Source organism: Mesocricetus auratus, unplaced genomic scaffold, assembly GCF_017639785.1.
Source record: "Mesocricetus auratus isolate SY011 unplaced genomic scaffold, BCM_Maur_2.0 Super-Scaffold_100694, whole genome shotgun sequence".
NCBI classification, from domain to species: Eukaryota; Metazoa; Chordata; class Mammalia; order Rodentia; family Cricetidae; genus Mesocricetus; species Mesocricetus auratus.
The window spans coordinates 4999856-5012691 of record NW_024429268.1 but is presented as its reverse complement, the minus strand read 5'-3'; positions in this window follow the sequence as shown (position 1 = coordinate 5012691).

The window sequence follows — 12836 nt, the reverse complement described above, 5'->3', positions numbered from 1 at the left end:
ACAAAGTTCCTGAGAACAATAAATACTGCTTCCAAAATTCAGGGTCTGCTTAGCACTCCCATGCTTTTATTAGATTTAGGTTTCACAAAATGTAATGCCCCAGTCCATTAAACACCTAAAATCCACTCTGTTACATGTATCAGGAGAGCTATCTATGGTGTCTATCCTGTTGTTTCCTATGCCAGATAAACTACTAACACATGATAATTTACCAACCTATGAATTAATATTGTATCCTGAAGCATGGGTTTCCAAGCACACACCAACTGATTACCCAATACCAAATGGTCGTCCTGAAGAGATATATACAAATAACATTATACAGACTAAGCAAGCTTTATTAAAGAATATATATGAATACACATATATGCACATAACAACAATGAAAAAAAAGCTATGAATTCAAGGATATATAGGAAGGTTTAAAGGGATGAAATGGAATGGGGGAATGATGTAATTATATTATAATTTTTAAAACTAAAAGATTTTTTTAATCCTGGAAGGCACTAGACTAGATAACAAAAGTCAACCCAAAAAAATAAATAAATCCTGTATGTTTCTCCACATGTTGGAACAGTCAAAGTCATAGAAATGAAGATTTTTTTTCATGTTTGACAACTGCAGATGTCTGGAAAAATCAGTCTTTGAGGTCCTGTCATTGTCTTTGCACATCCCCCAGTGTCTACACTGCTATGCCCAACAATTCTCACCTGCCACTATCCAAATCATTTCTAGCCCAGAGTACAGAGTCGTCAGAAGCACAGCCTGAAATTGGTCAATGGGAAAAGTAACACTTAAAAACCCTTGCAAGTCTTCTGCACTTGTTCAGCGTAGAAAGTCTTGTTTCTCTGGAGTGAGCAGTGGGTAGCACTGTCTTTGGTAATGTTTACCAAATATTTCCCTCAGGATGGTGCTGCAGTTTCACTGTGGTGGGTGACTCTCCTACTTTACCCCTAACTCAACTCATTGCCTTATACGGGGTCAACATCACACTTTGTAGCTGGTGTTCTCCACATTTTCAGAAGGGGAATTCACGTTTAAATCTTAGTCTTGATTGCCTCTCTTGGAGCACACTACATTAAGTATCCAGAATGTTCAATAAATACAGAGGATAAGCTGCGGGGTGCTATCGCCTCCTAAAAGTAGGTGGGGAAGGGGAGTGTTCCATCTTATCAGAAACCAGAGCATAAAATTATTACAGAACAGTTCTATATACATCTTTTGGGTGTGGACACTTTAGCTAAGGCCATGCTTTTATGAGACTTAATAAAACCAAAATAAGTTTCATTGGAATGTTAAGCTTCTGTTAAGAATTGTTGTAAGATAAGAAGAGCAAGCAGACAGTATTTTGGAAAAATAACCTGTAGCCATCATTTAAACTATTAATAAAATACGCATACCTGAAAGGACCAAAAATCGCAGGGAGGAGGATTAACCAAAACAGAGTTTATGTGAAAATGCTATCAGGGACCCTTCTACTATATGATAAGATATAAAATACAAAAAATCTAGGAGGTAGCTGTAATCTAGGAGGTAGCTGAGGTTTCCCATAAGTCTATCAGTTTAAGCCCTTTGCCTTAAATTACTGGTATTAAAATGTGCCAGAATGGGTTTGACATTTCCATTTTGTACTCCAACTATGCTAAGGTATTCTCTAGGAGAATATGAGATTCCTTCCTCAAATAAAATTAACATCTGGTTCTTTCTTGTAGCTTTCCAGAAATATTAAAAAAATAATCCCTAATGAGTCTCTGAATTTGACTGGAGTCATTTGTTAAAACACTGCATTTCACCTCTAATTTTGGTGATCTAGATCTCATCTCTTACAGTTAGTTCATCTGGTTGTTTATCAACTTAGTGTTTTCCAAAGAAAATACTTTGTTGTGTTTTTTTATTGTTCTTTAAGTCTATGTTCTATTAATGTCTGTCTTAATTTTGTTATTTCTTTTGCCACCTTTGGAGTTTAGCTTCTGGTTTTTTGTTTGTTTTTTTGTTTTTTAAGACCCTGAGGTGTGCCACTGTATATGTTATTTGAGATCATTCTGATGAGCACTCATAGCTACCAATGTCTTTCCTTTTTGAGGGAAGCAAATAACTCTGGAAGACATCTTGTTTCTCAATCTAAGGCAGAGTTATTTGCATGTTTGCATGAACTGCCACAACCTCTGTTTGCCTTGGGTCTTTTCTGTTGGACATGTGACTACACTTTTGTTCCAGTTGCCAGACAATTTTCTTATGACATTTGCTAATGACACTGACGAAAATCTACAAGTGGATTTTTTAAATATTTTACTCATTTAACTACTCCTTGTGTGTGTGTGTCAAGACACATCTGTGGAAGATGGAGGACAATTTTCTGGAGTCAGTTCTTTGCTTACATTTATGGGATCTAGAAATCAAACTCAAGTCACCAGGCTTAGTGTCATCTTGTCAATCCTACAAATGAGCTTTTTATGGTATAGATTTTATTTACCTGGACAATTGCCAAGTTGCTTTGTAAGACTTATCTAACTTCTAGCACTTCCTGACACTTGGGTGTGTGTACATCCAAGCAGCTTTTCCATTTGGACACTTGTTCCAAATGAGAAACTACGTCTGGGTTCCTAAAACGAAGCCCAAGGAGGAGAATGAGTTTTCTTTTAGTTGTTCAAAACAGAAGTTACTTGGAACATAACAGGGGCTCACTTAATGCTCTGGCTAATCATGAGGACAAAAATAAAGTTTAAAATAAACAACACTGATAGATGTTTTTTGTAGGGAGGGAAGTTTATCTGCAGAGCTAGTCTCAACCTGTGCTTCCTACGCTCCCCAACCACACATTTTCAGTGCAGGATCAAGTGGCTTCACTATCACAGAGAAACTCTGTAAGATTTTACTTTTTTCCTTTGAACCTTTCTCCCTTTTATTGAACTGGGATTCTCTTCTCATGCAATATAATCTGAATGTCGTTTACTCTCCCTCTACTCATCCCAGTTCCTGGTTCCTACCCGTCTTCCCCCATCCAGATCCCTTCCTGTCTTTCATTAGGAAGAGAAGAGGCTTCTAAGAGATAACAACAAAAACGTGGCAAAATAAAATATAAGATAAATCAAAGACTATCATATCAAAGTTGGACAAGGCAACCCAACAGAAGGAAAAGAGCCCCAAGAACAGGCACAAGAAAATGAGACTGAGTCATTCACACACTCACACACACCCATGTAGGCCCTGTGCTTACTGCTTCAGTTCCTATGAGTTCACATGAGCCTTGATTGGCTGATTCAGAGGGCCCTGTTCTCCCAGTGTGCTACCCCCTGCCCACCCCATCTAGCTCTTTCTGCCTCATCTTCCTCTGGGTGCCCTGAGCTCCGATAGGAGTTGTTTGGTGGAGATATTCAAGTAAGAGCTGAGTGTTCCAAAGACTCACTCCATCTGCGTAATGTCTGGCTTGTGGCATTCTGCATCTGTGCCCATATCAGCTGCAGGAGGAAACTTCTCAGATGATGGCTGAATAAGATTCTAATCTGTGAGTATTGCAGACTATCCTCAGAAGTGATTTTATTGATACTTTTTTTTTCCAGACCAGTAGTGTTTGGCTTTACCCTGGGTCTATGGACTATCTAACCTCTGGTTCTCAGTCACTCAAGCATTGTCGGATATGGTTCCATCTCACGGACTGGGCCCACGATGAATCAGACATTGGTTGGCTACTTCCACAAGTCCTATGCTACTGTTGCCCTAACATGTCTTGCAAGTAAATGTTTTCTGACTGGGTTGATGATTTCGTTTCCCTTTTGGTAGCCTAGAGTGTACCTTCCTTCACCAAAGACACTATAATGTAGGAGTGAAGACTATGTAGGCACCGGCTTGATATCTCCAGGTTCAGTGAGTTATAGGGGCATTGTCCACAGCAATGGGGAAACACTCTCAGTTGGCCGAGAGCAACCCAGTATTTTAGCAACAGTCTGGGTGGCTTTGGAGATTTCCAATGGATCCCCTTGGCCAACAACTTAGTTGAGTGTAACCCAGTACTAGTACTGGAAACCCGCTGCAGTTCACAAGATCACACAAGGAGATTTCAGTCGGTAAACTCACCAGGCTGGCCCATCGAAATAATCACCAACAAACTGCACTGGAGAAAAACTCCATCCTGCAAAGCTAGGGGATAACTGCCTTTTGAAGAGTCAGCTGTCATCCCTGTAAAACCTTTGTGAAACCATAGCTCTCCACCTTTTCCATAGTGTGATTGTCTGCAAAAAATTTCAGCAGTGTATTAATCAATTATTGGGCAACTGGTAAACTGGATAACCTTCCCCCCACACTGTGGGGACCTGGTGTGATAGTATTCACACAGTCACAGAAACCTTTGTTCTCATAGTCAAAGTACATAACTTACCAGCTAGCCCCCTACAATGATCTCTTGTGGCAGGACATCCAACAAGGAGAGGAGCCTTGCAAATGGACCACATTCAGAGCCTCAAAAGGCAGGCACTGAGTAGGAGACACTGCCAAGTCTGCCCCACTGACAAGCAGGACTGGGCACACCAATTCCTCTAACAGTAGACTCAAGAGAGTGCAGCCTACTGGTCTACCTCAACAAGATATCAATATTCTGTACTCACCTCCCCCTCAATTCTACTAACAGAAGACCTTAATCTAGGAAACTATTTGTGCCTTTACTCCTAATATTCAGGAAGAAGCATTGGTACCAACTCCCTTGACTCAGCTGGAAGCTGCATCCTCCAGATCTCAAGCAGCCTCTCCCTTTGATCTAGAGCTGGAAATATTCAATAGCATTTGGTGAAAATGCTAATACAGATTAAGGATCTGTTTTCCTTCCACAGCTTATGCAAGTTGCCATGGCTACCTTGACACTATGTTTCCAGCTACCTCGAAAGCAAAAGGAAAACCCAATGCATACAGTGTGTCTTCCTTTTTTCCCCAACATCTATTAACTGTAAACATCTAGAGCTTCTTCCTTGTTTTACATTTATCAATCACAGACTTCTAGTTTAACTAATCACATAAATGTAGTTTTATGTACTAACACCCTTCTCCCTTCTTAGCAATCACAAGCCCAGTACTCCATTTAACCCTTCCCATGCCTCTTGAGTTTTACCAGCTTCACAAGTCACATCTGAGACATGAGGCACCCACTTCCTCTCCAGATTTTATCTGCCTTCCTGGTTCTGAAAGATACGTACATCCAGTATCTTTGTTTTGTCAGAGAATTGCTAGTTGTGTCTGTATTGGGTATGTAAACTGGAAGCCTTGTGGTATGGGACAAACCCCTTTTTTTGAAGAATAAAGAGCCATGAGAGGAAATGTGTTGTGATCTGGTTTGTTTCCCTTCACCCTCAGACCTTTAGAGACAATGCTGAATGTTGCTCTTTTCTAAAAGTTTAAAAATTAGAAAAAGGTCCGATAGAGCACAAACCATAGAGAGTACATTAACCATAGTTTATTACAGTGGCAGGAGAGCAAGTGGGGGAGAAGAGAGAGGGACAAAGGGAATGAGTGGGGGGTGGGCTCAAGGGGCAAGAGAGGAAGCATGAAAGGAGAGCAGAGAGCAAGAGGTGAAGCAAGAAGAGGGTGTAAGTGGGCGGGGGTCTGTCTCTTACAGGGGTCCTTTGCACCTGCAAGGAGCCTAGTTCTCATGGAACCCTAGGCTGGCCAGAGGACTGCCTGCGTGCATTCTGCCAGGTAAGAGGGGCAGGCCAGCATAACGCCTGAGCCCTTCAACCAAGCCCTACCCACCTGCTGTAAGCCTCTAGCCTAGACTCTGAGGAGAAACTGAGGCTGGAACCCCGAGGTCTTCGTTAGAAGCCTCCTTTCATGAAAGAGATGACCCGTTGGGACTTCATATCTTCCATTATTAGGAAACCTTATTAGGATCATGTTCACATATTTTATAATGTTTCCACTGTTCTAGGTTTCCATATCACCTCTCAAATGTCCCTAATAGAACAGATTATATGGGTGGACTGGGGGCAGGTGGGGACAGGACCAGGAGATAAGGTTGAGGGAAGGGATGCAGGCAGACAGAAATCACATTTTTAAAAATAAGTCCTATGACCAAAAGAAATTCTTATGCTCAGGGTAAGAGCCAATGAGAAATAAGACTTGACTATAACATGTTTAAAGAAATCAGGTGTGGGTTTAGAATAAACAAGCTATCATCAGAATATAGGAAAAAGAAAATAAGCTTAAAAATGAACTGTGATGTCGACTAAGAGAGAAAATGAATTTTCATATTTCCAAGAGATAAAAATGATGGGAGTTGAGTAAGGAATGCTGAATAAATCAGAAACTATTGACATGGCAACGTGAGTTTCCTAAGCCGAAATTATTAGTCATCACTTTCCTTCTGCAGTGAGTATTCAAGGACCAATCAAAAGCCATGTGGGAAATCTGGAAACATTCATAAATATCTATTTTACTATTCTACTGGGTGAAAGAAGTCAAGCCTAGATGACCTCTACTTCCCAAGTTAACGGTCAATATGCATTCCTTTGGTTTTATGTCAGAGTCACCTCAAGTTAAGAATCAAGCAGAAAAATCTAATAATGAAAACATCATCCACCAAAATGGAAGACAGAATTAGTTAAAATGGAGGTTTATTAAGAAAATGCAATGATGAACTACAGTGAAGATGAAGATAACTAACATGGGACACTGGATTTGGGGACCTAAGAACAGAAGAACTGACCCCACCCTTGCTGCAGGCAGCACGGGGTGAGCTAGGCGGGGCTGTGGTGGATAGCTCAACCAAGTAGTGATGATGAGGGGATTCTGGCAAGCTGACCAACCCAGCCACCACCCAGACTCAGAACTAGAGCTATGAGTTGACTCATCCTAACATCCACCGAATCTATGGACTGTTGGAACACATGAAGGGAGTGAACCTAGAGGAGCCCTGGAGATGGTCCATGATTGGTGGTGGTGAAGCAGAAGCCAGAGACCTCAAACCAAACCAATGACTCATTGCAATGGACACTTACAAGTAAAGATGAATGCACTAAAGGGTAAAACCTATGACTCAATGGGCCACACTGTCCATCTCTAGGACCTGACAAGCTGTATCACCTGCAAAGTAAGAGGAGAGGGTAGCTTAATTCTAATTAATTTGTGAAAAGTGGATATATTGGGACAATTTTGAAGAAAGGTGTGCGATGAGGTTCATCTCTGAATCAAAAATAAAAGCACTAATAAATGCCCCAAATTGAAAAATAAACTCCACATATTCGTAAATGACAGCAGCACATCCCCTTACATCTGTTTGGATTCTATTTACGCTCATAGAAATCACCACTGTGTGATAGATATGCCCTCTCAGAATAGCAACAGTGGCATACATCTTAATGTGCAACATCAAAGTAGTCTTTAAAGAACAAAGGCTAAATTTGTGACTCAAGAAACAGGGATGTATCCAAGGAAGATGATGCTGTGTCAAAATAATGCTTGCTGACAGCCAGGAGCTCATAACAGTACCAAGGTAGAAAAACTTTTGTTCCAGAGTCATTAGTTCTTCTGACTTAACATCCTACTAAAAAGTTCAGAGGGTAAAGTACTCTTTCAAAATAGATAATTAATAAATATAAAGAATGTTTAAATGATTTTGGATATAAATAAGAAATCCTGAAAAATAAAAAACTGCTAAAGACTTAAGAGATTATATTTTGCTCCGAGTGAAACTGTATCAAATCAACATGCTTATGGAATATTTTGACTAATGGAAAATTCAAAAGCAAAACTGTGCTGCATGCAAGTCAAATACTAAAAGCCAAAAGTAAGTCAGGTTCGGGGAGGTGGCTCAGTGGGTAAGAATACTGTTAGGTCTTAAACCTAGAACACAGGCTGGGTGCCTTTTTAACACATCAATGTGGATGTGTTCCCTAGAAATCCCCCAGTGCCCACAGGTTACAGGGTATGGCTGGCACACCCAACCCTATACCCTAAACTTCTCCAGCCCAGGGGCTAGGCTGCTCTTCCCCAAGTCGCCCTTCCGTAGATAATCACCATTTTGGTTACTTGGTCCTCTCATCTACCGTTTACTTTGCTGCCTCTTTCCTTATCCCCCCTCCCCTTTTGTCCCTCCCCTCTCCTCTCTTCACATGGCCCAGCTCAGAAGCATGTTTATTCTGGACTCACCCAGACCTCCCCACTCTGGCTATGCTCTCCCTTTTATCTGCAGTACACTTTCTCCTCCACCATACACACCTAAGAGCATTCATACCCTTCCTTTTTATTCCTTTTTCTTCCATTCACTTAGAGCATGGGCTTGTGGGCTTGGATTTGAATCTTCACTGTTCTTGGGAAGCCCTGAAAGGGGTCCGAATGTACCTGTAGTCTGAGCACTGGGAAAGTTTTCAAGGACAAGACAGACTTGTGGTGCCCATGCCACAAGCAACTCCAAGGTATCAGGAAAAGAAAGACCAGACGTCCACTTGTTTGTACTAAGAGAATGCATGTGTTGCCTTTATTGCCGAGAGAAAGAGAGAGAGAGTGTGTTGCAAGTGTTAAAAGAGTGAGAGACAGCTCCCTTGAAGGAGGGAGCAGTCTTATATACAGGCTTACAGCACAGTGGAAAAACCCAAGGTGGAAGAGAGGTGTTTTCCTTCTGCTAGATGTTGATTTCAGAGGGTCAAGGCCAGGGCAGGATGTCAGGACTAGAAAACAGGATGGACTTGTTGACTAACCAGTGACTCACAGAGACCCCTTGGGGGCTGGGGCCTAACAAGACTGAGTCCAGGTACCTGATGGCAGCCAGTCTAGCTAGATGAAATAGGGAGCTCTAGGTTCAGTGTCAAGTCTTGTTTGAAAAATAAGATGGAGAGAAATATTTTATTTCAGGTTCCCTTTTTAATATTTTGTTTCTACTACAACCAGACTATCTCTAATGGTTCCTGAATGGTTTATATAGAAACGATAATTTTCTCTTTAAGCATTATAGTGCCTCCTTGTTCTACATAAAGCAGGTCTGGTTCCCTATCATAGTGCAGAACTATTTCAGCTAATGAAATGTATTTCCCATCAGGTCTAACCAGAGGCAAGCATACATCCTGACATATTTCCTGCCCACATAAACTCTTGCCCATGTGTTATCAAGCGCATCTGGTGAAAATGGATCAAACCAAACAGGAAGTTACTAGGGCAAACAGGAACTTCTTCTTAACTGCAAATAAAATTCTTAACATGCAAGGTATATTTTTCCTGCTCAGTTCTCACAAGATGTAAAATGGAGGGATGTAAAGATGGCATTCTCTCCCACTCGGTAAGGGCTCCACAACTCACTCCAAACTGCCAAGTTCCATAGGACACATTATGCAAAGCCTATAGAAGGACACCAATAAATAGCTCCTCTACTGCAGATGTTAAAAAGCAGTACTACAGGGAAACCTAACAAATTGATGCCAAAGCTGCTATATTTAGACAAATAAATAAATAAAAGGAAAAAACAGAAGGTCACACAGGCCAAAGTTGTGATTATTTTTGTCTGCACCATGCAACATCTATATGAGCTCTAATACTTAGTTTGGGTTTTTAAATGTGAACACTCCAGCCTTCAGGACACTGACTCAGTTGACCTCATTCTCCCAAATGTAAAGCAACTAAAGTCTGTGCATTCCCTGAGAGTGTCTGGATTAAGACATTTAGAACTATTGCCAGAACTGAGTGGAAGATCACCCCCTACCTGTCACCTCCATGAAAAGAGAAAAATCAATAATCTACTGTGTTTTGCTCCATCGAGCATAGAGTAAGCTAAGCACTCAGAACGACCCTCAGAGAATGCCGCCCGAGTTCAATATCTACTTCACATAAAATTAAAATGTGTGTTCATGAGCATCAATACAAACCAAGTTACATACCTGCATTCAGAAGAGGTTAAGTTACCCTTCCGACTCACGTTTTCTGGAGCTTTGCATTCATACACTACTGCACGCAACTGTCCCTGCACATCTGTCATGATGTGGCTGACACCCCATCCTCAGTCTCGATCCTCATCCCCAGGCTGGCTTCTAGGGTGCTGACCACTCTGCCACCGTCTGAGAGTCTGAAAATGAAAGCCAATGAAACACTAAGGTAAATAGCACCTATCTTATGACGTATCCAGAACACATTTACTTCTGAAAACCGGGCACTGTTATTGATTTTAAACAGATCTGCTCAATGCACAGCGAACGATATGTGCTAGCATTGTTGCATTTTCATGAATTTATAAGGTAGGACCGTTGTTGTTTAGCGGTTGAGGGAAAGAAAGTCGCGGCATACAACAGAACCCACGTGGGAGGTTTATTGGGGAGGCGAGGGGGCATGGAAGGGGCTTCTGAGGGCAAGAGCAGAGGGAGAGAGGGCAAGGGGTAGGAGGGGATGTAGCACATGTGCCTAGAGAGAGCTCTACATCGCTTAGCAGCTGTAGCTGATGTCATAGTCTGTCAGGTCCCTGGGAGCTGGCCAGTGTAAATGCCTGAATACTAACAAGCACAAACACACAGGGAGTGATCTTGATGGCAGCAGATGATGACGTAATCTGTTAGGACCCTGGGATCAGACCAGCATAAATGCCTGAATGCCAACAAGGAGCATAGTCTGAATTGTGGATATAAGCCTCACCAAAGTCTCCCAAGAGCACCCACAGGAGAAAGAACAACAACAACAAAAAAGAAAACCTAAAACTAATTCCACACTGATCTAAATGGGGGAAAAAAAGAAAGAGAACTATCAAATATTATTTTCAAGCCAGTGGCTCAGCTGCACCAGAAAACAGAGCTTTGTCTTGTCTCTTACTCAGCAGTACTTCTGGGATCGACACAGGCTTTATCTCACGCATCTGGAATTGAGGGGCAGCAGTTTATACTGTTGTTGAGATTTGCATTTATAACACGCAACACGCGGCTTATGATACAGTGTAGGGTTTTCATTTCCTGCATTGTGTTCTTGTAGATCTCTGGAAATCTCACTCGTGCCAGATCTCTCCTCAAACCTATAATGACTCCCTGTATTATGGTATCTCTCAACCTGCTCTCCTCTATTCTTCCCCCAACTCAACTTTCCTGCTCTCTCCTGACCTCCTTTCCCCTCTTCTTCTCCCCCTCTCTTTCTCTCAGCTCCCTCTCCCCTCTCCCCATGCTCACAATCTGCTCAGGAGACCCTGTCCAATTTCCCTTCTCTGGAGTACCATGCATATCTCTCATAGGGTCCTCCCTGTTTCCTGAACTCTCTTGCAGTGACATTATAGGCTGGCAATCCTTTGTTCCATGTCTAAAATCCATATATGAGAGAGTACATACCATGTTTATTTTTTGGGACTGGGTTACCTCACTCAGGATGGTTTCTTCCAGTGCTATCCATTTACCTGCGAATTTCAAGATTCCATTGTTTTTTTCTGCTGAATAGTACTCCATTGTGTAAATGTATCACATTTTCTCTATCCACTCTTCAGTTGAGGGACATCTAGGTTGCTTCCAGGTTCTGGCTATTACAAATAATGCTGCTATGAACATAGTGGAACAGACATCCTTGTTGTATGAATGGGCATCTTTTGGGTATATGCCTAAGAGTGGAGTTGCTGGATCTTGTGGTAGAATGAGTCCCATTTTCCTGAGGAATCTCCATACTGATTTCCAAAGTGGCTGTATGAGTTGACACTCCCACAAGCAGTGGAGGAGTGTTCCCCTTTCTCCACATCCTCTCCAGCATAAACTGTCCTTGATGTTCTTGATTTTAGCCATTCTGACAGGAGTAAGATAGTATCTCTGAGTTGTTATGATTTGCATTTCCCTGATGGCAAAGGATGTTAAGCACTTTCTTAAGTGTCTGTCAGCAATTTCAGACTCCTCTATTGAGAATTCCATATTTAGTTCTGTACCCCATTTTTGTAATGTTTTTATTTAAACATGAATGCTTCATGTGTCAATCCCAGCTCCCTCTCCCACCCCTCCTCCCTTGTCCCTCCACCAGCCCCCAGCCCCCCACCCAATCCCCACATCATTCCAAGGAGGGTGAGGCCCTCCTTGGGGGGGATCTCTAAAGTCTGTCAGAGAGGGGCCAAGACTACAGGAGGAAGGGGGCAAGACTGAGGAGTGGTACTTTCTGTCAGGGCAGATCCACTCTGGGTGCAGAGCAAGTCCAGGATGATCCAAGGAGGAGGATGTAGGGAGTTGGGGCCCTGAGCAGAGCCCACACTTACTTCAAGCAGAGGGCAGAGGGCTCTGACGAAGTCATATTGATCTTTCTGTTGTTGAATGTGTTCTTACACTGTCATCTTCCCATCCCTTCTTCCAGTGGGTACCAGTAGCCTCTCTCCCTCTCCTGATGGGTATGGGTACAAGGTCCTCTTCTGGTGGGTGCAAGCAGGTCCAATACTCTGATGGCTCTCCTATTCCCGTGGGTGGAAGGTGGGATTATCACTGAGACATTGGCAGACTCTGGATGGCCTGATCCTCTGGGAGGGAATCCTCTGGGGGCACTTCCCAGACTTCAGGAGGCTCTGAGCAGGACACTGGAAAGCAGACCAGAAATAGTTCCATGCTCACTTCCTCCTATGGGGTGGAGTAGGGGCTAGCACCACTAAGTTAGAAGACTCTGGATGGTCTGATATGCCATGAGCACCCCACACCCCACCCCCACACCCCTGTGTGCAGTCTTCAGGCCTCAGGCAGCTGCGAGCAGAGCACCGGAAGATTGGGGGAATTTTTAAAGTCATATTTTGGCATGAAATACCTGTGTACCAATTATTCTTATTGGTCAGAGCTGAGAGGGAATATTCTGTGGTTTCTATGGCTTTGTCTTGTTACTTGCAGGTGGCCTATTGTCCATAAAGACCAATAGTTTTCAGAACTGTATCCTGGAGATTA